This window comes from Balaenoptera borealis (genome assembly GCF_965194805.1).
Source record: "Balaenoptera borealis genome assembly, chromosome: 12".
In the NCBI taxonomy this organism is placed as follows: domain Eukaryota; kingdom Metazoa; phylum Chordata; class Mammalia; order Artiodactyla; family Balaenopteridae; genus Balaenoptera; species Balaenoptera borealis.
Genome location: NC_138869.1, coordinates 44,318,934 through 44,345,951, shown reverse-complemented (window position 1 = coordinate 44,345,951; position 27,018 = coordinate 44,318,934). Strand labels below are relative to the sequence as shown.

General features: G+C 40.2%; 2 long non-coding RNA genes across 2 annotated transcripts; one reads left to right on the top strand and one right to left on the bottom strand.

Annotated features, from left to right (window-relative positions):
• Positions 1–461: 461 nt before the first annotated feature.
• Positions 462–11,640, top strand: LOC309608129. The gene is made up of 2 exons (XR_014232659.1): positions 462–7,707; positions 8,199–11,640. It is a non-coding gene; the product is annotated as an uncharacterized lncRNA (long non-coding RNA).
• LOC309608132 lies at positions 7,887–27,008 on the bottom strand. The gene is made up of 2 exons (XR_014232662.1): positions 26,455–27,008; positions 7,887–16,361 (listed from the first exon to the last, which is right to left on the bottom strand). It is a non-coding gene; the product is annotated as an uncharacterized lncRNA (long non-coding RNA).
• Positions 27,009–27,018: the final 10 nt, after the last annotated feature.

Genomic DNA, 27,018 nt, shown 5'->3' with positions numbered 1-27,018 from the left:
GAAGACCCAACACAGACAAAAATAAATAAATAATTTAAAAATAAAGGAATTCCTTAAAAAAAAAAATTGAAATGATTTAGATCTAAAACAATGTATCCATTTTTATAAATTATAAAAAACAAGATAATACACTTATTAAATCAGTTATCAAAAACCTCCCAACAGAGATTGGGATTGACATATATACACTAATATGTATAAAATAAATAACTAATAAGAACCTGCTGTGTAAAAAAATAAATAAAATAAAATTCAAAAATTCAAAAAAAACTTCCCAACAAAGAAAAGCCTAGACTTGATGGCTTCAATGGTGAATTCTACCAAACATTTAAAGAAGAACTAATATCAACCCTTCTCAAACTTTTCCCAAAAAACTGAAGGGAGGGAACAACTCTAGACTCTTTCCATGAATCCAGCATTACCCTGATCCCAAAACCAGACAAAGTCACTACAAGAAATATCACTTATGGGGCTTCCCCGGTGGCGCAGTGGTTGAGAATCTGCCTGCTAATGCAGGGGACACGGGCTCGAGCCCTGGTCTGGGAAGATCCCACATGCCGCGGAGCAACTAGGCCCGTGAGCCACAACTACTGAGCCTGCGCGTCTGGAGCCTGTGTCCCGCAACGGGAGGGGCCGCGATAGTGAAAGGCCCGCGCACCGCGATGAAGAGTGGCCCCCGCTTGCCACAACTAGAGAAAGCCCTCGCACAGAAACGAAGACCCAACACAGCCAAAAATAAAAATAAATAAATAAGTAAAATTAAAAAAAAAAAAAAAAAGAAATATCACTTATGAATACTGATAAAAAATCCTCAACAAAATACTAGCAAACCAAATTCAGCAGTATATTACAAGGATTTTACACCAAAAGAGATTTATTCCTGGAATGCAAGGTGGTTCAGCATACAGAAGTCAGTGTAGTACACCACATTAAGAAAATAAAGGGAAAAAACACATGATCATCTCAATTGATGCAGAAGAATAATTTGACATAATTGAACACATTTCCATGATCTAAAAAAAAAAAAACTCAACAAACTAGGAATAGAAGGAAACTATCTCACTATAATAACAGCCATGTAAGAAAAACCCACAATGAACATCATACTCAATGGTGAATGACAAAGTTTTCCTCTAAGATCAAGAGCAAGGCAGAGATGCCTGCTTTCACCACTTCTGTTCAACATAGTACTGGAAGTTCTAGCCAGAACAATTAGGCAAGGAAAAAAAATAAAAAGCATCCAAATTGAAGGAAGAAGTAAGATATCTGTTTGCAGATGATATGATCTTATACATAGAAAGCCCTAAAGATTCTACAACAAAACTTGTATGACTAATACATGATTTCAGCAAAGTAGCAGGATGTAAAGTCAACACACAAAAATCAGTTGCATGTCTATATATTAATAATGAGCAATCTGAAAAGGAAATTACAGCAATTTCATTTACAATAGCATCAAAAACAATAAAACACTTAGGAAGTAACCAAGAAGTTAAAATAATTGTACAAGGAAAACTATAAAACATCAATGAAAGAAATTAAACAAGACATAAATGAATGGAAACATATCCCTGTTCATGTATGGAAAACCTAATAATTTTAAAATGTCTACAATACGCAAAGAAATCTACAGATTCAATGCAAACTCTATCAAAATCCCAGGGATGTTTTTTGCAGAAATAGAAAAACCCATCCTAAACTTCATGTAGAATCTAAAATAAACAAACAAAACAAAACAAAAAACAGTTAAAAAAAACAATAAATTTGGAGAACTCAACTTCCTGACTTCAAAACTCATCAAAACAGTGTGGTACTGGCATAAAGACAGACATATAGATCAATGGAAAGGATAGAGAGCCCAGGAACAAACTTTGTGTGTATGGTCAAATGATTTTTTTGACAAGGGTGCCAAGACCGTGCAATGGGGAAAGGACAATCTTTTCAACAACTGGTGCTGGTTAAACTAGATAACTACGTGCAAAAGAGTGAAGTTGGACCCTTACCTCACACTGTATACAAAAATTAATTCACAATGGATCAAAAACCTCAATATAAGAGATAAAACTATAAAATTCTTGGGAGAAAACATAGGGCAAAAGCTTCATGACATTGGATTTGACAATGATTCCTTGGATATGACACCAAAGACAATGATTTATTGGATGTGATATCAGAGGTGCAGGCAACAAAAGAAAAAGTAGACAAATTGGACTTAATGAAAATTTTAAAAATCTTGCATCAAAAGAATATCAACAGGGGCTTCCCTGGTGGTCCAGAGGTTAAGACTCTGGGATCCCAGTGCAGGGGGCCTGAGTTCAATCCCTAGTCGGGGAACTAGATCTTGCATGCCGCACCTAAGAGCCCGCATGCTACAACTAAAAGATCCCTCATGCCCCAACCAAAGATCCCACGTGCCGTAACTAAAGTCACATTGCACCCAAATAAATAAATAAATAAATATTTTTTAATTTTTATTTTTTATATTTATTTTTGGCTGTGTCGGGTCTTCACTTCTGTGCGAGGGCTTTCTCTAGTTGTGGCAAGCGGGGGCCACTCTTCATCGTGGTGCGTGGGCCTCTCACTGTCGTGGCCTCTCTTGTTGCGGAGCACAGGCTCCATATGCGCAGGCTCAGTAGTTGTGGCTCACGGGCCCAGTTGCTCCACGGCATGTGGGATCTTCCCAGACCAGGGCTCGAACCCGTGTTCCCTGCATTGGCAGGCAGATTCTCAACCACTGTGCCACCAGGGAAGCCCCAATAAATATTTTTTAAGAAAAGAATATCAACAGAGTAAAAAGGCAACCCAGAGAGAGGGAGAAATATTTGCAAATCATATAATGAAGGATTTATATCCAGAATACATTGTGAACTCCTAAAACTCAGCAAGAACAAAAAAATTCAAAAATTGGCAAAGGATTTGATTAGACAGTTCTCCAAGGAAGATATGCAAATGGACAATAAGCACATGAAAAGGCAGTCAACATCTTTAGTCATCAGAGAAATGCAAATCAAAAGTATAATGATGTACCACCTTACATCCATTAAGATGGCCACTATTAAAAAAACCCAGAAAATCATAAGTATGGACAAGGATGTGGAGAAATTGGAAAGCTTGTGCACTGTTGGTGAGAATGTAAAATATTACACTCACTGTGGATGATTCCTCAGAAAATTAAGAATAGAATTACCATGTGATCCAGCAATTCTACTTCTTGATATATACCCAAAAAATTAAAAGCAGGGTCTTAAAAAAAATAAATAAAAATAAAATAAAATAAAAGCAGGGTCTTGAAGAAATATGTGTACAACCACATTCATAATAGCATTATTCACAGTAGCCAAAAGCCAAGTATCCATCCACAGATGGATGGATAAGCAAAATATGATACATACAATGGAATATTATTCAGTTTTAAAAAGGAAGGTGATTCTGACATATGCTAAAACATGGATAAACTTTGAGGATATTATACTAAATAAAATGACAGTCACAAAAAGACAAATAGTGTATGATTCCACTTATATGAGGCACTTAGAGTAGTCAAATCATAAACACAGACAGTAGAATGGTGATTGCCAGTGACAAGGGAGAGGAGAAAATGAGGAGTTATTGCTTAATGAGTACAGAGTTTCAATTTTACAAGATGAAAAGAGATATGGAAATGGATGGGGTAATGGTTGTACAACATGATGAATGTATTTAATATCACTGAATTGTACACTTAAAAGTGATTAAGATGGGACTTCCCTAGTGGCGCAGTGATTAAGAATATGCCTGCCAATGCAGGGGACACGGGTTCGGGCCTTCGTCTGGGAAGATCCCACATGCCGCGGAGCAACTAAGCCCGTGCATCACAACTACTGAGCCTGCAGTCTCGAGCCCGCGAGCCACTACTACTGGGACCACGCGTCACAACAACTGAAGTCCGAGTGCCTAGAACCTGTGCTCCACAACAAGAGGAGTCGCTGCAGTGAGAAGCCTGTGCACTGCAACGAAGAGTAGCCCCCGCTCGCTGCAACTAGAGAAAGCCCATGCACAGCAACAAAGACCCAACACAGCCAAAAATAAATAAATTAATTAATTAAATATTTTTAAATTTTTTTAAAAAATGATTAAGATGGTGACGTGAGATAAGTCAGAAAAAGACAAATACCGCAGGATTGCCCTTACATGCAGAGTCTAAAAACAAAAACAAAAACATATACAAGTTCACAGATACAGAGGACAGAGATTGGTGGTTGCTAGAGGTGGAGGGTGAGGGGTTGGAGAAATGGGTGGAGAGGGTCAAAAGGCACAAACTTTGAGTTATAAAATAAATAAGTCATGGGGATGTACTGTACAGGATGGTGACTATAGTTAATAATACTGTATTGCATATTTAAAAGTTGCTAAGAGAGTAGACCTTAAAATTTCTCATAACAAGAAAAAAATTTTTGTAACTATGTAAGTTGATGAATATTAATTGGACTTATTGTGGTGATCATTTTGCAGTGTATACAAATATTGAATTAAGTTGTACACCTGAAATTAATATAATGTTATATGTCAATTATATCTCAATTAAAAATTTTAAAAATGGTTAACATGGTAAATTTTATGTGTATTTTACCACAATTAAAAATTTGGAAAAAAAGAGATGAGACAAACAGGGACTTCAAATATTGAATTTATTAGATATAATCCATAAAACTACTATGGTTTTTTTCTTTTTTTTCTCTCAGCTTTATTGAGATATAATTGACATATAAAATGTATTAGTTTAAGGTGTACTATGCTTTTTTTTTTTAAATTTATTTTATTTATTTATTTTTGGCTGTGTTGGGTCTTCATTGCTGCACGCATGCTTTCTCTAGTTGCAACGAGCGGGGGCTACTCTTCGTTGCGGTGCGTGGGCTTCTCATTGTGGTGGCTTCTCTAATATGCTTATTTTTAAGAAATAAAATATAAGTTTGAAACTTTCATCCAAAAATTGGAAAACTGTTAGAAGTGATAGGTTTGAAAAAGAGCCAAAGTGAAAATATAATAAATGAAATTATAAGCTCACTGGACATATTGAGCAGTAGATTGGACATAGCAAAAGAATCAGCGAACTAGGGAGATAAATCAGACGAAATAAGTCTTGAAGTTCAGAAAGACCAAAAAATGGAAGGCAGGGGGCAAGGGGGACAGGGTAAGAAAGAAGATACAGTGAGAAGTTCTAATATACACGGAACTGGAGTCACAGAGGATGAGAGAGAGAGTAGAGGCGATAACCAAATAATGATTGAGAGTTACCTAAAAATGACTACAGATATTCATAGATTCAAGAAGCCTAACAAATCCCAAGCATGATAAATAAAAAGTGATTCTCTATTAGATTCTTTTAGTAAAACCGCAGAAATTCTAAAAGATGTACATCAGAAGAAAAATGATTCCTGATTCGCAAAAAGGAATGAAGGGCAAAGAAAGTGGTAAACAGTGGGTAACTCAATATTTACTGCATAAAACAAAGTGTGTCTTGTGGGGTTTTAAAACGTAGAATTTAAATATTTAACAAAAATAGTACATAAGTTGTGAGTGGAGAAATGGTAGTATTCTAAGAAGGAAGGTAAAGATACTGATTAACATTAATATTTGAAAATTAATGATGCACGTTTAATTTCTAGTGAACCAGTAGAAGAGTAGAGACTTGTATGTCATCCATAATAGTAGAGTTAGAAAATAACAGGAAATAAAAGAGTGGAATTGAGTATAGGGACAAATGAAAAATAGAAAACGGAATGGTAGCTCATGCCCAAAATTTATCAGTAATTGCATTAAAATTATTAGAACCAAAAGGCTTCACTTAAAATGCAAACATTTCAGATTGGATTTTTAAAAACTAAATATTTCTCTTTCTCTCCTTCCTCTTCCCTTCCTATCCTGAACAACTTATTCCAAAAGCTATTGTGAGCATCTGTTTGCACAGGGAAGGAGGCTATGGCAGCCCAGATTGGGGTGTCATAGTCTGAGCCTGGTGAGAAGGGCATCCACACGGTGATTGAGGGGCTGTCCCTTCTGAGATGTCGCAGTCCAAGAATAGTTAGGAGGGCATCCATGTGGGGGCAACCCAGCACAGGATGTCAGGTCCCAAATGTGGTAAGGAGAGTGCTCAGGACACAGAGGAGCAACGTGGCATGAGGTATCAGCGCCTAGGTGGAGTGAGAAGGGATTTCACATGGGAGAGCTGCCTGGCATGTTTGATCAGAGCCTGAGACAGGTGAGGAAAGCCTCTCCACGGAGAGAGCAGCCTGGCTTGAGGTGTCAGAGCCTGAGGGTTTTTTTCTTTTCTTTTTTTTAATAAATTTATTTATTTTATTTCATTCATTTTTTTATTTTTGGCTGCATTGGGTCTTCACTGCTGCGTGCAGGCTTTTCTCTGGTTGCAGCGAGCAGGGGTTACTCTTCATTGTGGTGCGCAGGCTTCTCATTGAGGTGGCTTCTCTTGTTGTGGAGCATGGGCTCTAGGCATGCGGGCTTCAGTAGTTGTGGCACACGGGCTCGGTAGCTGTGGCTCATGGGCTCTAGAGCACAGGCTCAGTAGTTGTGGCACACGGGCTTAGTTGCTCCACGGCATGTGGGATCTTCCCAGACCAGGGCTCGAACTTGTGTCCCCTGCATTGGCAGGAGTATTCTTAACCACTGCATCACCAGGGAAGCCCATGAGGGGTTTTTTAACAGACCTTCAGGGGCTGTAGATAATGTGATGTCAAATATAGCCTAAAATTAACTATCTAACTCATTTAAAGACATGAGAGACAAGATTTAAAATTTCAGGAAAGAGGGACTTCCCTGGCAGTCCAGTGGTTAAGACTCCGTGCTTCCACTGCAGGGGGCACAGGTTACATCCCTGGTTGGGGAACTAAGGTCCTGCATGCCATGTGGCATGACAAAAAAAAAAAAAAAAGAATAAAATTTCAGGAAAGAACTAGAAACTATTAAGCAAAAAAGAGCATAACAGATTTGAAAAGAAGCACATAGAAATTCTAAAATTGAAAAACACATGTACCACAATGTTCATCGCAGCTCTATTTACAATAGCCAGGACATGGAAGCAACCTAAGTGTCCATCGACAGATGAATGGATAAAAAAGATGTGGCACATATATACAATGGAATATTACTCAGCCATAAAAAGAAATGAAATTGAGTTATTTGTAGTGAGGTGGCTGGACCTAGAGACTGTCATACAGAGTGAAGTGAGTCAGAAAGCGAAAAATAAATACTGTATGCTAACACATATATACAGAATCTAAAAAAAAGGAAAAATGGTTCTGAAGAACCTAGGGGCAGGACAGGAATAAAGACACAGACGTAAAGAATGGACTTGAGGACACGGGGAGGGGGAAGGGTAAGCTGGGACAAAGTGAGAGAGTGGCATGGACATATATACACTACCAAATGTAAAATAGATAGCTAGTGGGAAGCAGCTGCATAGCACAGGGAGGTCAGCTCGGTGCTTTGTGTCCACCTAGAGGGGTGGGATAGGGAGGGTGGGAGGGAGACGCAAGAGGGAGGAGATATGGGGATGTATGTGTACGTATAGCTGATTCACTTTTTTATAAAGCAGAAACTAACACACCCTTGTAAAGCAATTATACTCCAATAAAGATGTTAAATAAATAAATAAACAAATAAATAAATACAAAGAAAAAAGAAAAACACATTACGGGTAATTGAAATTGATAAGTTGATGGGTAGTTTTTTTTTTTTAATTAAAGGGGAGAAAGGAGAGTGGAAATGAGGAAGTGAAGACAGTGAGTATAAACTTCATTAGCTGCAAAGTGATTTTGTTTCCTATTTAATGCTATTTCCTCCTCTTCCCATTTCGTATGAAGAATACAGAATGGAAAGGATGCATGAAAGTGTTTTTATAGCTACTTTATTTATTTATTTTTGTCTGTGTTGGGTCTTCGGTTCGTGCGAGGGCTTTCTCTAGTTGCGGCAAGCGGGGGCCACTCTTCATCGCGGTGCAGGGACCGCTCTTCATCGCGGTGCGCGGGCCTTTCACTATCGCGGCCCCTCCCGTTGCGGGGCACAGGCTCCAGACGCGCAGGCTCAGTAGTTGTGGCTCACGGGCCCAGCTGCTCCGTGGCATGTGGGATCTTCCCAGACCAGGGCTCGAACCCGTGTCCCCTGCATTAGCAGGCAGATTCTCAACCACTGCGCCACCAGGGAAGCCCAATGGGTAGTTTTAATAGCAAATTAGACACAGCTGGGTAAACTGGAAAATCAAAAGAAATATCTAGAAAGAAGCACGGAGAAATAAGAAGAGAAGAAAAGATAAAGAGTACAGGGTAAGGCACATAGAGGCTGTAAAGGTCCAACATGTATTTAATTAGATTTCCAGAAGGAGAGAAGAAAGAGAATGTAGCAGAAGTAATATATGAAGAAATAATGACTGATAATTTTTGCTTTATTTCCAACAATAATCCTCAGAATCAAGGAGACCAAGTACCCCAACAAGGAAATAAAAAAGCCATACCTAAACATATCATAGTGAAACCATAGGTCACTCCATTTCTTCTGAGGTGATTCCATGACATCATCTTCTATACACAAAATGTTTAGGAACTGTAATCCACATGGAAATGATCACCCTCCAACCTTCCTGCCAACAACCAGGACTTTTGGCAATGCACTAAAGAGGCATGACATTCATGATATATCCTACTGCACACTTATGAAGTTCATGCCTCCATTAAGTGCAGGAAGTGACCCTTACAAAGTATCCTGAGGTTGCCATTTCTACATGGCTTTTTTTTTTTTTCTGGCCGCACTGCACGGCTTGCAGGATCTTAGTTCCCCAAGCAGGGATCAAACCCTCGCGCCCTGCAACAGATGCATGGAGTCCTAACCACTGGACCTCCAGGGACTTCCCCCTACATGGCTTTTTGAAAAGTGCTCTGCTCAACATAGATGGACGAAGAGGAAATAATGTGCGCTGATGACAAGTGTTGAAGATGCTGAGTTCAAAGCTGCTCATCACTCTCAACTGTAGCTTCAACTGTCTGCTTTATGGATTAGCCATAGTAAGTTTGACTTTCTTCTCCTGTAATAAATTAATAACAGAAGAATATCTAAAATCTATGGAGGGGGCTTCCCTGGTGGCACAGTGGTTAAGAATCTGCCTGCCAATGCAGGGGACACAGGTTCCATCCCTGGCCCAGGAAGATCCCACATGCCGCGGAGCAACTAAGCCCGTGTGCCACAACTACTGAGCGTGTGCTCTAGAGTCCACGAGCCACAACTACTGAAGCCTGCGTGCCTAGAGCCCGTGCTCCCCAATAAGAGAAGCCACTGCAATGAGAAGCCCGCACACCACAACGAAGAGTAGCCCCCGCTCGCCACAACTAGAGAAAGCCCACATGCAGCAACAAAGACCCAATGCAGACATAAATAAATAAATAAATAAATAAATTAATTAATTAATTAAATTAAAATAAATAAATAAAATAAAATCTATGGAGGGCTTAGTATGCACTAGACACTGTTCTAGGTGATGGAAATAAAGTAGGGAACAAAACAGATCAAAATCCCTGTCCTTATGGAGCAAGCCAGTGCATTGTAGTAAAATATACACACAGTATGTTAGATAGTGATAAGTTTAAGGGGGAGAATATGATGCATGGAAAATGGCATCAGGTGTTGGGGGGTACAAATTTTATATAAGATTTTTGAAGAAAATCTTGGAGAAGTTGAGGAAGCAAGCGAATGCCCTGGGGAAGACCATTCCACACCAAGCACAAAGCGAGTGCAAAGGCAGTGAGAGGAGAACACATCTGAAAAGTTCAAGAAACAGAATAGAGGCCAATGTGCTGGAGCAGCAAGCATGAGGGGGGGCAGTGGAAGGAGATGAGGACACGGAAGTGATAGGACCCAGTTTATGAGGACTGGTAGGTCGTGGTAAGGACTAGGCTGTTCATTCTGTGTAGGGTGGTAAGCCACCAGAGTGTTGGAGTATCACGGGCTGATTGACTGCTGAACTGAGAACTGACTTCAGGGGGCCCCCAGCAGGAGTACCTTTTTGGAGAGTTGATTGGACCAAGATAGTGGTAGGTTGGGAAGATTGATTGAGAAATGATCAAATTCAGGAAATGGTAGGTGTTGCTGACAGAATTCCTAACAAGTTGGCCATGGGGTGTAAAAGGGTGAGCTACTTATGACACCAGCATTTTTGCCTTGAGAAGTTGGAAGAGGGAAGATTGGTGATGTTGCTGGTGAGGGGAGAATATCAGGAGCTTGACATTGGCCATGTAAGCCTGAGATGTCTATTAAGCATCCAAATGTAAATGTCAGTTAGTTAGACAGATGAGTGTTGAGTTAAAGAGAGGTCCGGGGACTTCCTTGGTGGCGCAGTGGTTAAGAATCCGCCTGTCAATGCAAGGGACACGGGTTCAAGCCCTGGTCCGGGAAAATCCCACATGCTGCGGAGCAACTAAGCCCGTGCGCCACAACTACTGAGTCTGTGCTCTAGAGCCCGCGAGCCACAGCTACTGAGGCCCGCGCACCTAGAGCCTGTGCTCTGCAACAAGAGAAGCCACCACAATGAGAAGCCCGCGCACCGCAACGAAGAGTAGCCCCCGCTCACTGCAACTAGAGAAAGCCCGCGTGCAGCAACGAAGACCCAGCACAGCCAAAAATAAATAAATAAAATAAATAAAAAATTTATTTAAAAAAAAAAAAAAAAGAGAGGTCCAGGCTTGACATAAAAATGTGGTAATCACGAATGTATCTGAGTGTCCTCACCATCCCAACTCCTGAAACCCAAACACAGGAACTGAAGAGATTCCCACTTATTTTTCAAGACTCAGAAACCAAAATGATGTTGGATAACAATGGCACCCCTCACTATCTGAAATTTCACTGTTCAAATTCGGAATTTAAGTGATTTGGCTATCAAAGGACACTTATTTTTGGATAGCAAAGGATACTTGTTGCTTGATGAGAAGATATTTATAGCCATGAGATTCTATGTCTGAATGCAGATAGAAAAGAAATTAAGTCCGTAGGGCTTTCCAATATTTCATGGTCATAAAGATGAAAAGATGCTTAAAAAAAAAAAAAGAGGAGTGGCCAGGGAAAAATCAGGAAAATCAGATTAATATGGTGTTGTGGAAGCAGAGATAAGAAAATTTCAAGGAAAAGAAAGTTATGAGGGGACTTCCCTGGTGGCGCAGTGGTTGAGAATCTGCCTGCCAATGCAGGGGACACGGGTTCGAGACCTGGTCTGGGAAGATCCCACATGCTGCGGAGCAACTAAGCCCGTGCGCCACAACTACTGAGTCTGCGCTCTAGAGCCCACGAGCCACAACTACTGAAGCCTGCGTGCCACAACTACTGAAGCCTGCGTGTCTAGAGCCCATGCTCCACAGCAAGAGAAGCCACTGCAATGAGAAGCCCGTGCACTGCAACGAAGACCCAACAACAAAGACCCAATGCAGCCAAAAATAAATTAATTAATTAGAAAAAAGAAAGTTATGATATGTATTACATACTAAGAGCAGTCAAATAAAATGAGAACTGAGAAATGACCATTGGATTTAGCAACAATGGAGGGCATTGGTGACCTTGAGAAGGGCAAATATGGTGGTTTAGTGAAAATAAAACATGATTAGTTAATCTGATGAAAACTATGAATCTTCTTCCCCTCAAAATGTCTGTGTGTGTGCATCCATAATTTCACATAGAATTTCACTGGGGTTTCATGGACTTCAGAAGCCTATTCATGGCCCCATTAGGTATCCATCAATCTCAATTTAAAAATCCTTGGAAACAATTAATCGTGGGGAGTGGAGTGTGGATTACAAAACTGGATGGAAGGGTAGGTCATGGGCAGGAAAGAAACAATTTGTACCTTACACCTTTATGCTATTCAAATATTTTAAACATCGGCATATCTTACTTTTTCAATAAAAACGTTAATTAAAACAAAACTTTATTGAAGCTTCTATCAATACATCTTTAATACTTAACTGTGTGTGTGTGTGTGTGTGTGTGTGAGTGAGAGAGAGAGAGAGAGAGAGAGAGAGAGAGAGAGAGAGTTTATGTTATTTTATTTCCTCTAACACATAAAGCTCTTTAGTGCTTTAGAACCTTTGCACTAGAACCTTTGCACATTTTTTTTCTCTCTGCCTAGGATGTTTCTCCCCACCCCACCCTTGCATTGCATGCTAATTCCTTCTCCTTTAGGTCTCAGTTCAAATGTTACCAGTTTAGAGAGGTTTCCTTGTCAGACATTGTCTCCCAACAGCCATTCTCTGTTTCTTGCCTGATGACAGAACACGCATTTTGTGAGCACAGCTCCAGAAGTTCTTCCTGTTCCCCAGTCCCAGCGGATGAACCTTCATTGTTTTAAGACTGTCATGGTCATCCCTTGGGATTGGGTAAGGGGTGGTTATGTGGCCAAGTTCTGGTGAGTGAGAAGTTGGGGAAGTATGCTGGGATTTCTGGGGAAAATAATTCTCCCTGATAAAAAGGAGCAGCAGGGAGAAGACCTCCATGTGGTTGAGTTAGTTTCGGATGTCTGGAGTTGTAGCAGCCATGTAGAAAACCATGGGAATTGCAGAGAAGCCAACCAAGGTTCCAACATCCTCATAGTTAATTAAATGATCCAACCCTGCTACCACCTATGTCCAGACTTCTTTTAGGTGAGTTAATGAATGTCTTCCCTGCTTACACCATCTTTGGTGAAAAAGTTCCTACTGACCTACTCTCCCTAACCACTCAATTCAAAGGAGATTATGTTTTCCCCACTCCCTGTCTGCAGCTGGTGCTCTCTCTGACCCTTACCTGCTTCTTTTATGACACATATCATGACTTTCAATTTACATATGTACATATGCATATTTATATTCAAATATACTGTGTATATATACATATACATATTTGCCTGTCATTATCTTGTCTCTTTCTCAAGGAATACAAGTTCCTTAAGGACAGGGACTTTTCTGTCTTGTTCACCGTTGTACTCTAGCACCTAGCATGTTGCCTGGCTCAATAAACATCTGTTGAATAAATGAAAAACTGAAGGCATGATGGGATGGATGAACAAACATACCGGTCCTCCCCTGCTAACTGAACATTCCTTGAGGATGGTGTACATGTCCCATATCCTCAAAATGTAAAACACAATACCTGGCACTTAACCTATACATAATAAATCATTGTTAAATTAGTTAATACTGTCTCAGATTGCCAACAGTATCTCTATGTTGTGCAGGCTTCTGGCCTAACCAAAGAGTAGAAGGGAAGGTTTAAAAAAACAGGAAAACCAAAGATGTACAATTGATAGACCAATTTCCATTCCACTGCAGCTGTTTTCCTTTATTCCATTTGGTTATACATATTAGTGAACTTGAACTGATTCATACAACTTTAGGTAACTGGAGTATAATATACTATGATATCTAAGAAAAAAATATTTGTACTCATGCATAATCTCTTATTCTTCATTTCAGTATCTTTCTTATTTTATGTAAGGATTTTAAACTCTGTATATATAAACACTATATTTTCAAAAAAGGAAAAAAAAAAAAAAAGACAGCTACAAAGGAAGCAGAAGAAACATATACTTCTCTCCCAGGATTTTAAGATTCATGAAATGGTCTAAGTCAGCTCTATTTTAAATTTCAAACAAACGACCACACAAAACCAACCAGGTCCAATAGCAAACTGTCTATTGGTTAACAGTACAAACTCTGGGGATGGACTGACTCAATTCAAAGGCTCCACAACTAAAAATATCAGCAGCCTTCAGCAAATTACTTAACCCTGCTCTGAGCCTCAGTTTCCCCATTTGTAAAACAGAGACACTGATAGTGGATACAACTAGAATTACTGAGGAGATAAATGATATAACAAACCTACAGTACTTAGTGACAGACCCATAGTAAGAGCTCAAAAATGTGAACTGTATTATTTTTATTCAAATGTAAGTTTTTATCACTCATCAAATTTCTCCTCAAATCTAGTATATATTTTTTGTTTATATTTACCTAGAACTCTACTTAGCTAAGAAATTATTCATATTCATGAGACAAATTATCTGTAATTAACTATAATATAACTACATTTTTATAATATAAACTCTCAAGAATATCTTCAACAGTTTACCGATTACTGACCTTGTTAAAAGAATCAATAAACCTTAGATGACTCTTCCCCAATATTTATTGCAGTCAGCCAGCAGCATCATGGCCAAGCGAGGAGGTAGCTAGCACAGTCAAGTTCGAGGAAGTAGTCAGCATGCCCAAAGATTGGTTACTTACAGGGGAATTGAGCAAGTAAGTAAATATATTGAGGGTAATATAAGCCAGGTTTCTCACTGTTAGAGAAGGAAGTTACAAATATAAAAAGGGGAACCTTGTGGTGTTTGACAGGAATTGAAGGTATTGGTGTGAACACATGGCTTTCAATAGATTAAAAAAAAATTAGAGATATATAGTTGTGAGTGTGTGCATTTATATGTGTGTGTGAGTATATAGTGATAGCTCATAAGCAGTGAATACACATAGTGTCCAGATCTTGGTTTCTAAACACCAAACTCCACTAAAAGGAAGCAGAGCTCCTTGGAGAAATGGCTGGTTCCAGGGCTGGGGCATGGAAAGTACAAGATGAGAATGGTACATCTTGTTATGTTACAAAGTAAGGAAATACTCAAAGAATGATGGGAACATGTCAAAAGGACATAGAACCCAGTCTGGAGGGGGTACCACTGGGCAAATCTGGGACAAACTGAGCATCAAATAAATAATGATGGTAATGGATCATAACCCATTGAACAAAATAGGAATCCATGGATGCATAATGATATAAATAAATGAATTAATGGGAAAGTGGAGGGAAGAGAAAGTGCTTCTCTATGTCAACTATAAATGTAGAGAGAGTGATGGGATCAGAAAAATCACCATTTGACAACCACCATAGTAACAATTGATTCAAACAAGAATCATCAATAGATGCTAAAAATAGCAGAGGAGTTTTGTAGAGGACTGAGATATCCACCTGGTTTCAAAGCATCTTCCCATTAGATACCTACTAATTACAAAAGGGATAGTAATAACTTCATAGTGAAGGAAACATGCAGACACCACCTTAACCAAGTGATCAAAGGCAACAACGCCTTGGGGCTTCCCTGGTGGCGCAGTGGTTAAGAATCCGACTGCTAATGCAGGGGACACGGGTTCGAGCCCTGGTCTGGGAAGATCCCACATGCTGCGGAGCAACTAAGCCCGTGCACCACAACTACTGAGCCTGTGCTCTAGAGCCTGAGAGCCACAACTACTGAAGCCCACGTGCCTAGAACTCATGCTCCACAAGAAGAGAAGCCACCGCAATGAGAAGCCAGTGCACTGCAATGAAGAGTAGCCCCCGCTCACTACAACTAGAGAAAGCCTGTGCGCAGCAACAAAGACCCAATGCAGCCAAAAATAAATAAATAAATAAATAAATAAATAAATAAATAAATCTTGTTTTTAAAAAAAGGGCAACAATGCCAATTATGGGATAAATCAGCATGGCGTGCCACACGATGAGGATAGTTCACTTCTGTGACATTCCTGCCAAAATGCTTGACTTAAATCTGATCACGTGGAAACGTCAGACAAATCCAAGATGAGAAGCAGTCTACAAAGTCACTGGCCTGTGCTTTTAAAACCTATTCAGGTTGTGACAGATAAGGAAAGACTTAGGAACTGTTCCAGATTGAAGGAGACTAAAGAGACATGGCAAACATATGTAACACATGATCCTGTACATTATTGGGACAACTGGCAGAATTTGAATAGCGTTTGCGGATTAGATGATAGTATTACATCAATGTGAAATCAAAATTCTTCATTTTGATGGTTATGTGGAGGAGATCTTCCTTATTTTTAGGAAATACACACTGAAGTATTTAGGGGTAATTGGGCATCACATCTGCAAACTTTCAGAAGAGAAAGAAAATATAAAGTAAATGTGATAAAGTATCAACAAGAGGGGAAATTGGTAAATGACACACAGGAATTCTTTGCACTCTTTTTAAAAAATTTTATTTATTTATTTATTACTTATTTTTGGCTGCGTTGGGTCTTCGTTGCTGGACACAGGCTTTCTCTAGTTGCGGCAAGCAGGGGCTACTCTTCATTGCGGTGCGTGGACTTCTCATTGCGGTGGCTTCTCTTGTTGTGGAGCACGGGCTCTAGGCACGCAGGCTCAGTAGTTGTGGCGCACGGGCTTAGTTGTTCCGCAGCATGTGGGATCTTCCCGGACCAGGGCTCAAACCTGTGTCCCCTGCATTGGCAGGTGGATTCTTAACCACTGCACCACCAGGGAAGCCCTGCACTCTTCTTTATACTTTTCTGTTAGTGAAATTATTTCAACAATTTAAAAAACATACTTAGATATAGTTCACACTACAGTCGAAGCCTTATGACAATTTTTTATATAACAGTAGGGATAAAGATCAAACCAGGTTTAATAATTTGTTAATATGTGCTGACCAGAGTTATGACTCCAAGGTCATTTCCAGTCATTCTCTAATAAAACTACAGAGGACAGTGACATTGAAACATACACTACAATACGTTCAGAAGGATAGTGGTGACATAACTTCTGGGTCCCTTGTGAGTCTTATTGAGCTGGCCAAAACGTGACTTAGGTTTCTAAGTAAAAATAAAAGACACATTTTTCATTTTCACCAAGAACTTTATTGAACAACGTATTCACCTTTTTGTTCCACTACCTTCTGCCATTTTTCAGGCAACTTCATAATTCCATCTTCCCCGAACTTTTTATCTTTTTGAGCAAAGAACTGTTCCAGGTGCCTTTTACAGTCTTCCAGGGAATTGAAATTTTTTCCATTAAGAGAATTTTGTAAAGACCGAAATAAATGGACATTCGAAGGTACAATGTTTGGTGAATACAGCCGATGAATCAGAACTTCCCAGCCAAGCTGTAACAGTTTTTGCCTGGTCATCAAAGAAACATGCAGTCTTGCATTAACCTGATGAAGATTATGTGTTTTCTGTTGACTAATTCCAGACGCTTTTCGTCAAGTGCTGCTTTCAGTTGGTCTAATTAGGAGCAGTACTTGTTGGAATTAATCATTTGGTTTTCCAGAAGGAGCTCATAATAGAGGACTGCCTTCCAATCCCACCATATACACAACATCACCTTCTTTGGATGAAGACCGGCTTTTGGTGTGGTTGGGGGTGGTTCATTTCACTTGCCCCACAATCTCTTCCATTCCACATTACTGTACAGTACCCACTTTTCATCGCCCTTCACAATTTGTTTTAAAAATGGAACGTTTTCATTACATTTAAGTAGAGAATCACGTGCGGAAATATGGTCAAGAAGGTTTTCTTTGCTTAACTTATGCAGAACCCAAACATCAAAGCAATTCACATAACCAAGCTGGTGCAAATGATTTTCAATGCTTGATTTGGATATTTTGAATATGTTGGCTATCTCCTGTGTAGTATAACGTTGATTGTTCTCAATTAATGTCCCGATGTGATTGTTATCAACTTCAACTGGTCTACCTGACCGTGAAGCACCATGCAGCGAGAAATCTCCAGCACAAAACTTCACAAACTAGTTTTGACACGTTTGATCAGTCATAGCACCTTCTCCATACACTGTATAAATCTCTTTCTGTGTTCCAGTTGCACTTTTACCTTTCTTGAAATAATAAAGCATAATATGCCAAAAATGTTGCTTTTTTCTTCCATCTTCAATATTAAAATGGCTACACAAAAATTCACCAATTTCGATAAGTTTTTTTCTAAATGCATGCTGATATGACAGTTGTCACAATACAATCTAACAAAATTGTTTCAAATGAAGTTAAAGACAACTAAGTGCCACTAGAGCCATCTTATGGAAAACACCAAATGAACTTTTTGGCCAACTAAATAGTTGGAAGAAACTGGGGAAGACTCACTGCTCAGTAGGCCTCCTGGAACCCGAAGGAACCAAAGTCTTGACAAGACAGGCTAAAGACCAGGGACCTGGAGAAGTTTCCTTCACCTGAGGAACTTTAGGATGCAGTTTGGATTAAAGTAGAATTCAGTAAATATCAGTTTAAAAAAAATTTACTGGAGGGTGATGTACTTACAGAAATGCATATAAATTATAAGTGTAGAGCTCGCCAGATTATGCCAAAGTGGACCCCCTGTGTAACCACCACACAGCTTATGAACTGGAGACAGCCAGAAGCTCCTCTCCACCTTCTCCAATCATTACTGCTTCCCAGAGATTCTCTGACTTACTGCACCAGAGATTTGTTTTACCAGTTCTAATAATACTTTCAACTGCTCAAGGGTTTCAGCATTACATTTTACTTTTAAAATTCAATTTTCTTTTGTTTTTCTGCATACAAATAATTCACACCCAAGGTAGAAATTCTGAACATTCACTATGTCTTTTAAAGCTTTAATAAATGGCATAGTTCAGTTCTGGAAAAGCCATTTAACAAGGATGAATTTCACAGCTCAACTTTAAAAGTTCTTTCCCTTGGCAGTCACTCTGGAAAGAAAAGACTCCATTAGCCAATTCATACTCATTCCATAAAGTTATTAGACATCTACAATGGGCCATAGTAATATACTAAGGTCTTAGTAGCATAAGGAAATTATTCTGTTCCCACGTGACAACATCAGCTAAATGAAGTTAAAATGAGCCATTGCCTACTTAAACACAAGTTAAACATAATTACTGGTTTCAAACTCAGCCTAAGTAACCAAGTATTATTTGCAGTCAGTGACTCTTGACTAACAGCCACTACCACTAATTAACGTAGTAAAGATGAAAATGGCAAAATTGGACAACTGGTCACAGCAGAAGGGTGTTCCCACATATGAATCCCTCCTGGTTCTCTGCTTCTCCTGGGAAGGGTTAAGACAAAGCCCCATAAACTTTTGAGCAAATATAAAGGCAAGAGTCAGAAAAAGAATCCTATCTGGTAGTACACCACCAAGAGAGTGAACAAACCATATGATTTTTCAAGGTTAACTGTTAGCCAGAAAGATTCATAACAGTCTTCAACAACAGTAAAGACAATATCTTGTATAAATCTATTTGTCCTAAGATCCAGTGAAGGCTCTCTAGCTACGTATATCCTGCTCAAAGCCTCATTCTGCAGCTATACAGCCATATTCACAGAACATCTAACCAATGCCCATCAATGAAGAAGTACGATCTGTAAAAAAATCTGGCTCCCTAGATCTACCAGGCAGTTAAATACATCCTTGGCAACTATTTTGAGCAGCTGAAATTCTAAGGACCATACTTTTTTTTTTTTTTTTTTAATTTGGGAATGAGCCTTAGATGAAAGATAAGTCAGGTCTAAAAGAAACGCATTCCTGCTTCGTGAGAATCTGACCGAAGTACTATAGAGAGTCCTAGGGGAAAGAAATACAGTAGTGAACGCTGCTGACCTCTAGTGCTGAATAGAAGAATTACATGTCCCACTCAAAAGACCCAAAGGGCAGAGGCCTGGCACCAAAAAACCTCTGAGTGGCTGGTCACTGATTTCCCCAGTGTGAGGGCAAAAAGGAGCAAAGTTTAAATCTTTTACATTCATTGTGATCATTGCTATGTTTTGATGTACTGTTATCATCTCATATATATGTATTTTTTCTGTTTACCATGTTTTTTCTTTGCTTCTCTTATACCCTGCCTTCTGTTCAATGAATAGTTTTATTTCCCTTTGACTGACTTGGAGTTATATTTACATTCCTTTTATACTCTAAATAAAAATTTCTAACAAAATCCTAAATTATTCACCTTCTTATCTTCCTCCTAAATAAGACCTTAGTCCTCCTTCTGAATCAGGGGTGGGCATTATTGCCCTAAGGGTTGGTTCATTTGCTCATGATGTGCTTATTCAATAACCGCATTTTTATTTTCTAGGATTTCTAACTGGTTCTTTAAATATCTACCTTTACCATTTCATTTCTGACCACTTTTATTTCACAATTTCTTATTCTTCTAGAAAGAAAAGGTATCCTTCCTTTATGTCTTTGAGTGTTCTAAACATATTTTAGGGTTTTTTTTAACTTTATTTTTTGGCCACACCACGAGGCATGTGGGTTCTTAGTTCCCCGATCAGTGATCGAACCCACACCCCCTGCACTGGAAGTGCAGAGTCATAGCCACTGGACTGCCGGGGAAGTCCCTGAACATATTTATTTTAAAGTTATTATCAGTTCGCTCCATTATTTTCATTTCAATTACAGTGAATTCATCTCCTGATGCAGATTTTGTTGGTTATCTTTCTTTTGGCTAGGTTTTCTTGTATGTTTTGGAAGCTTAACTTCTAAGCTTTTCATGAATGGAAAATGTTTCCCCATACATGTTATCTTTCCTTCCCTCATGGTTTTGTGGTAACCTCTACCCAATTCTCCAGGAACGCCAACCAGAAACAAGTCTTACATTAGTAATCTGAGACTCTGTTTGCACCATGAAATTTGGGAGACAGGAGTTTCCAGGCACTAAGTGAGAGGGTAGCTGGACTTAGGTCTGGATTCAATGTTGTGTCTGCTTCCTAAGTATTCAACTTCATATAAACTATGTCTTCATGCACAGATGGGATGTAGTTTTTTTCAATCTCTATTGAGTTTAGGGAGCCCTACCTAAATTCCTAATTGCAAGCAGCAATCCAGGCCCCAGTTAGCCACATTCCATGGTTCTACCCACCCCTTCAATCTGTTACCTTTTAAGTTACAAACTCCAGACTGCCTCTATTTCTGGATCCATAGCCCAGCAAGATTACAGCTCCTTGTTCCTGGTCAACAAAAGAGTTTATCTTGTTTTTGAATATGGATATGTAATTTCAATCTTTTCTTGTTAATTCTACCATGTGTTTGGAGCAAAGGGAGTGGCATCAAAGTGTGTACTATCTTGACCAGAAGTCAGTTTCATTCACTTTTCTGAAAAAGCCTATATGTTGGTCCTTTGGCAGTACCATGGTTAACAATGATGGCTAAAAAGCAGCCTGGGAGCTACACATTCTCTTTCTAGTTTTACCAATAAATATTTTATAAGGTTGGGGATAACTGACTTGTACAATTTGGCCAATGACATTAACTAGAGCTTCTGTCAGAAATAATTGATTTTATAACTGTGTTTACTGCATATCTAAACACGTGATACTTCATTACCCAAATTCCCCTATCTTTGCACTTTGAGGTCCAAAAAATTAACCCATGGGAAGTCAACAAATAAATAAACTACATTCATGCTTTGATGTTGCAATGACACCAAACTTAAAATACTGGTGCAAAGGACAGGGATAAGATTCAAATTTACCCAAAATAATTTATCTATAGTTAAGAATTATAAAAATTATATTAAGGATTTACCAGCTTTTTAAAAGTATGATATTTGTTTTGTGACTGTGCTGAATAAAAGGAGTCTTATAGAGGTACACCCCGGAATTTTTACAGATGAAATGGTATAATCTGATTAAAAGAATCTGGGGTGGTGGACATTGGCTGATGGGGATTTATAGATGAAGCAGTTTTGGCCTTGAGTTATAATTGTTAAAACTAGGTGGGAAAGATGGGGACTATGGGTGTTCATTGTACTGACAGGAACTATGCAGGTGCAGGTCTGGAATTTTAACCTACACAAGCTAAACTGGTAGCTACCCTATTACTGTTCCATTGATGATGGCAGAAGACACAAGCCCCCGGGTCAGACACAAAGGATATTAATCACAGCAAAAGCAGTTGCCAGACATTCATATTGGTTTGCAACAGTTCTCCTGCCCCAAGTTTCCTGGGTGTGACACAAAGGGCTGACCACCTTTGTCTGCTCACATAATGGATTTCATTACCAGAGAGGAACACTGAGCTTGGTAGATTCAGTTTTTATAGCAAGTGGAAGCTAAGTCTGCCCTTTGTCATGGGGGAGGTAATACTTCTTCCCTCAAGGTTGCTTGCTGAAAACACAATCCTGAGAAATAGCCCAGGTAAAGAGCAGTCAGGGCCTTGCACTCTTGATATACCCAACAAGAACTTGCAGGGGCGCTCAGGGTCCATGGCAGATTGCCTCACCTAACACACACTATCTCTTTACTTGTGTATGTTTGAAATTATTCATAATAGAAAGTAAATTTTAAAAAGAAATGTACATCTGAGTTGAATATATTTGAAAAGGTATGCACAGCTGCCAGCATAGGTGTGTTAACAGCTACCATTATAACCACATTTCTTTCTCAGAAGCCCTACATATTCCAAATACTTCATTTCTACTTTTTATTATCATGAAAGGAATGCATACTTTTGGCTCCCCAAAAGCAAACCACATAGAAGAGTATTAACTGAAAACTGAGAGACTCTGACCTAGCTGTACAGTTAAGAATTCTGATATATCCTTTCAGAAATGTCCTGTGCTTACATAAGCATATGTATAAACATGTTTTTTTTAAAAAATGCCACTTGGTGGAATCTAAAGAAATGGTACAAATCAACTTATTTGCAAAACGGAAACAGAGTCACAGATGTAGAGAGCAGACTTACGGTTGCCAAGGGGGAAAGTGGCGGGGAGGGATGAATTGGGATACTGACATATACAAACTACTATATAATATAAAAGAGATAACTAATAAGAACCTACTGTATAGCACAGGGAACTCAACACTCTGTAATGACCTATAATGGGAAAAGAATCTAAAAAAGAGTAGATATGTGTATGTGTATAGCTGATTCACTGTGCTGCACAGCAGAAACTGACACAGCATTGTAAATCAACTATACTCCAATAAAAATTGATAAAAAGATAAAAATAAAAAATGCACTTGAGGACTTCCCTGGTGGCGCAGTGTTAAGAATCCACCTGCCAATGCAGAGGACACGGGTTAGAGCCCTGGTCTGGGAAGATCCCACATGCCGCGGAGCAACTAAGTCCATGCGCCACAACTACTGAGCCTACGCTCTAGAGCCCGCGTGCCTAGAGCCCATGCTCCGCTACAAGAGACACCACTGAGATGAGAAGCCCGAGCACTGCATCGAAGAGTAGCCCTCACTTGCCACAACTAGAGAAAGCCCAAGCACAGCAACAAAGACCCAACGCACCCAAAAAAAAAAAAAAATGTACTTGGAATCATAAACGTACTGGTTATAGCAGTTGCTTTTTTTACTCGACATTTCCTGTATATTTTCCATGTCTGTACACTAGATCTAACTCATCCTTTTAAACTGCTGCTTCCTCCTTCATTTAATTAATGTTATTATGGACTGAATTGTGTCCATATGTTTAAATTTATATGTTGAATACCTAACCTTCAATGTGACTGTGTTTGGAGATGGGGCCTTTAGGGAGGTAACTGAGGTTAAATGAGGGCCTATGATTGGGGCCCTAATATGATAGGACTGGTGTCCTTACATGAGGAAGCAACACCGGAGACCTCTCTCTCTCCAAGCAACCACAGAAGAAAAACCATGTGAGGACACTGTCTACAGGTTTTGAGTAGAGGTCTCACCAGAAACCAACTCTGATGGCACATTGATCTTGGACCCATAGGCTCCAGAACTATGAGAAAATAAATTTCTGTTGTTTAAGTCACCCAGTCTTTGGTACTTTGCTCTGACAGCCCAAGCAGACTAATACAGATTTTTTTTTTTTTTTTTTTGGCCGTGCCGCACAGCATGTGGGATCTTAGTTCCCCAACCAGGGATTGAACCTGCGCCCCCTGCATTGGAAGTGTGGAGTCCTAACCACTGGACCGCCAGGGAAGTCCCAAATATATTCTATTTCATTCAATTAGTCTCCTAATAAGAGATGTGTAGGGGTTTTTTTAACATTAAATATAAGGCACCAATGATTTTCTCACACATTCATGATGATGGTTAGATACACTCTTAGAAATGAAACGGGTCAAAGGGCACGCACATCTTAAATCTGATACTGCCAAACCACCCTTTAAAAAAGTACTACCAATTTCTGTCCCCCCAATAGGACTGCTTGTTTCCCTAAACTGGAACCAGCCTCCCAAGTGAAAGTGCTCACTCATTCAACAACACTTATTCAGTACTTATTTCTAAACAGGACCAGGCACTGTGCAATTTTCTTAGGATACAGTGGTGAACAAAGGATTAAGTTCTTGCTCTCAAGGATCTGTATTCTAGGGAGAAACAGTTGGTAAGTAAGAATACACACATAAATCCACAAGGTCTGGGAAGCTGTCTCTGAGATAACACCTGAGCAGAGACCCAGATGGAGAAAGAAAACAAATCTTACCAATACTTGAAGAAAGAATGCTAAGAGTGTTTCATGGTTTTAATTGTCTTTTAAAAATAAGCAAAGTTGGGGGACTTTCCTGGCAGTTTGGTGGTTAAGACTCCGCACTTCCAGTGCAGGAGCGTGTTCTATCCCTGTTCGGGGAACTATGATCCCACACGCCACGCAGAGTGGCCAAAAACAAAAAACAAAAAACCCGCAAAGTTGGAGTTCCCTGGTGGGCTAGTGGTTAGGATTTGGTGCTTTCACTGCCATGGCCTGGGTTCAGTCCACGGTCGGGAAACTGAGATCCTGCAAGCCTGAGAGGCGCGGCCAAAAAGAAAAAAAAGCAAAGTTGCAATTCTATTTTTCAGTATACACCAAAAGAATTGAAAACAAACAGGTATTCAAATACTTGTACACCAATGTTCACAGCAGCACTATTCTCAATAGGGCTACCACACACGGAAGAATAAACTGCTAATAGAAGCTCAAAGTAGCGCCTTGAAGAATGAGTAGGAAACATCAGAAGAAGTGGAGAAGTTTCTAGACAGAGATGTTAGCAAAGAATGAAATCTAGGGACTGGACAGGGATGAGAAAAATAAGGCAGTTAAAGTAATGACTAGGAAATAAGAGATGAAATATATGGGAGGGAAGGGAAAAGATAGACACTAACTGGCACTCACTTTGATATAAAATGGATCATTCTATCAGCCTCACCAGATACAGCCATTCATTAAGAAGAGTCCAAGGTTCAAGAATAGGAAAAGACCTTCAGGGACAAAACTAAAAACATAAAATGTTCAAGAAGGAAAAAGTTTAGAATGTTCTACTTGTGCCTCTTGCAGTGCCGCCTCTAGCTTTTGATTTAAGACTTATTTGCATGCTTTTCTCATCCTCTCTTGCAGATTAGAACTTCCTTTGGAGCAGAGATCACGTCTTTATCACTTAACATTCACAACAGCACTTCAAACACAATCTGAATGAGGCTGAATCTATCATCTCCAACTTAATCATATTAACAGTGCATAATCCCTCCAGTCACTCGGGTACAGTCAGGTCTCCACATACCTGTGGCCAGGGACCAGCCTGGAGCTCTACAATCACCCTCTCCTTATCTTTCTTGTCTTTTTCACCGCTGAGCACAGTTCAACCCCTCATTACACTCATCTAATTAGTATCCTAGCTAATATTTTCCCAGCCAACTCTACCCTCACACTTCCAGAATAACGTCCCTAAAATACAGTATTTTACTCTCCTACTTAGAATCATAAAAATGTCTTACAAAAAATAATTGATTAGGGCTTCCCTGGTGGCGCAGTGGTTGAGAGTCTGCCTGCCAATGCAGGGGACACGGGTTCGAGCCCTGGTCTGGGAAGATCCCATATGCTGCGGAGCGACTAGGCCCGTGAGCCACAATTGCTGAGCCTGCGCATCTGGAGCCTGTGCTCGGCAACAAGAGAGGCCGCGATAGTGAGAGGCCCGCGCACCGCGATGAAGAGTGGCCCCCACTTGCCGCAACTAGAGAAGGCCCTCGCACAGAAACGAAGACCCAACACAGCCATAAATAAATAAATAAATAAATAAAATAAAATAAAAAAATAATTGATTAAAAATAAAGTCAAAATCCTAGCGTAGCATTCCTGACTCTGCTTTTTCTGCTCTATCTCCTCTAAAGAACATTCACATACCCAGCCCTCTCCTCATACTGAACTATTGAATAGTTTTAGGATTTGCCCTTTGTTCCACCTGGATGCCTTTGCTCACATGGTTCTCTCTGCCCCTGAAATACTTTATACTTCCTCCCCAGCATTTATAACTTTCTTTTTGCTTTATGCAGGTTTTCATCTTCTCTACTAGGCCCTAAGCCCCTTGGGGGCAGGGTCTTTGCATCCTCCACACCTGCCTATCAACTGCTATATATCAATATCCGTGCAGGGGTCACCCCCACACGTCATAGCACCACGCCCTGCTCAAAATAGAGAATAATTATTTAAATGAATGATGGTCCACGCTCACCTCCCTCACCCTTCTGTCCAACGCATTAAGTAAATAACAAATACTTGTTGAATTTAATTGGACAAAAATGAAGGGATATGGCCACATCTTAAAAGCATATTCTAGGTCTTTCCAGCTGTAAAATCCTGACCCAGCTTCCGAGGTATCCCCCACCGAGATCTCTCCTTTTGAAGTTGGATTGCACTGAACGCACACAGGAGCCTCACCTGGAGGACTGTTGCATATAACGGGGATAAGGCCCTTTCTCACTTCTGAGACGCGAGGGCGGAGGGGGAGGGGGCGGGACCTTCAGACCCGCCCAGCAGCACTCCGAGCTGCAAGTGCCACCTCGTCCTTTTCCTAACGTTGTACCGTTTACAATGCGCCATCACGTAGATTTCATCCTCGTAACAATCTCGTGAGGCAGAAATTCTCATCTCCCTAAAGAAACAAAATCAGAGGGGAGATGGAGAAGAGAAGAGGCGTGGCAACGAGCCGCGGCGAGGAAGGCGGGTGGAAGCCCGGGGCGCGAGCTGGATTTCGTTCCTGGCTCAGCCCTGATCCGGCCTGCTCACTCGCAGCGGGAGGAGCGGGTCACGCGCGCAGACGACCTGAAGGCCCTACCGCTCTCACACTCCGGATGCTAACCCTCTGCGAGAGCCCAGCTGCTCAGACTCGCTCCCTCGGCACCCCCAGGGCCCCCCGCGCGCCCGCCCCATTCGCGACCCTGCCGGAAGTCCCGCCTCGCCCGCCGCGGCCGTCCCCCATTGGGCCCCGCGCCGGGGTCTCGC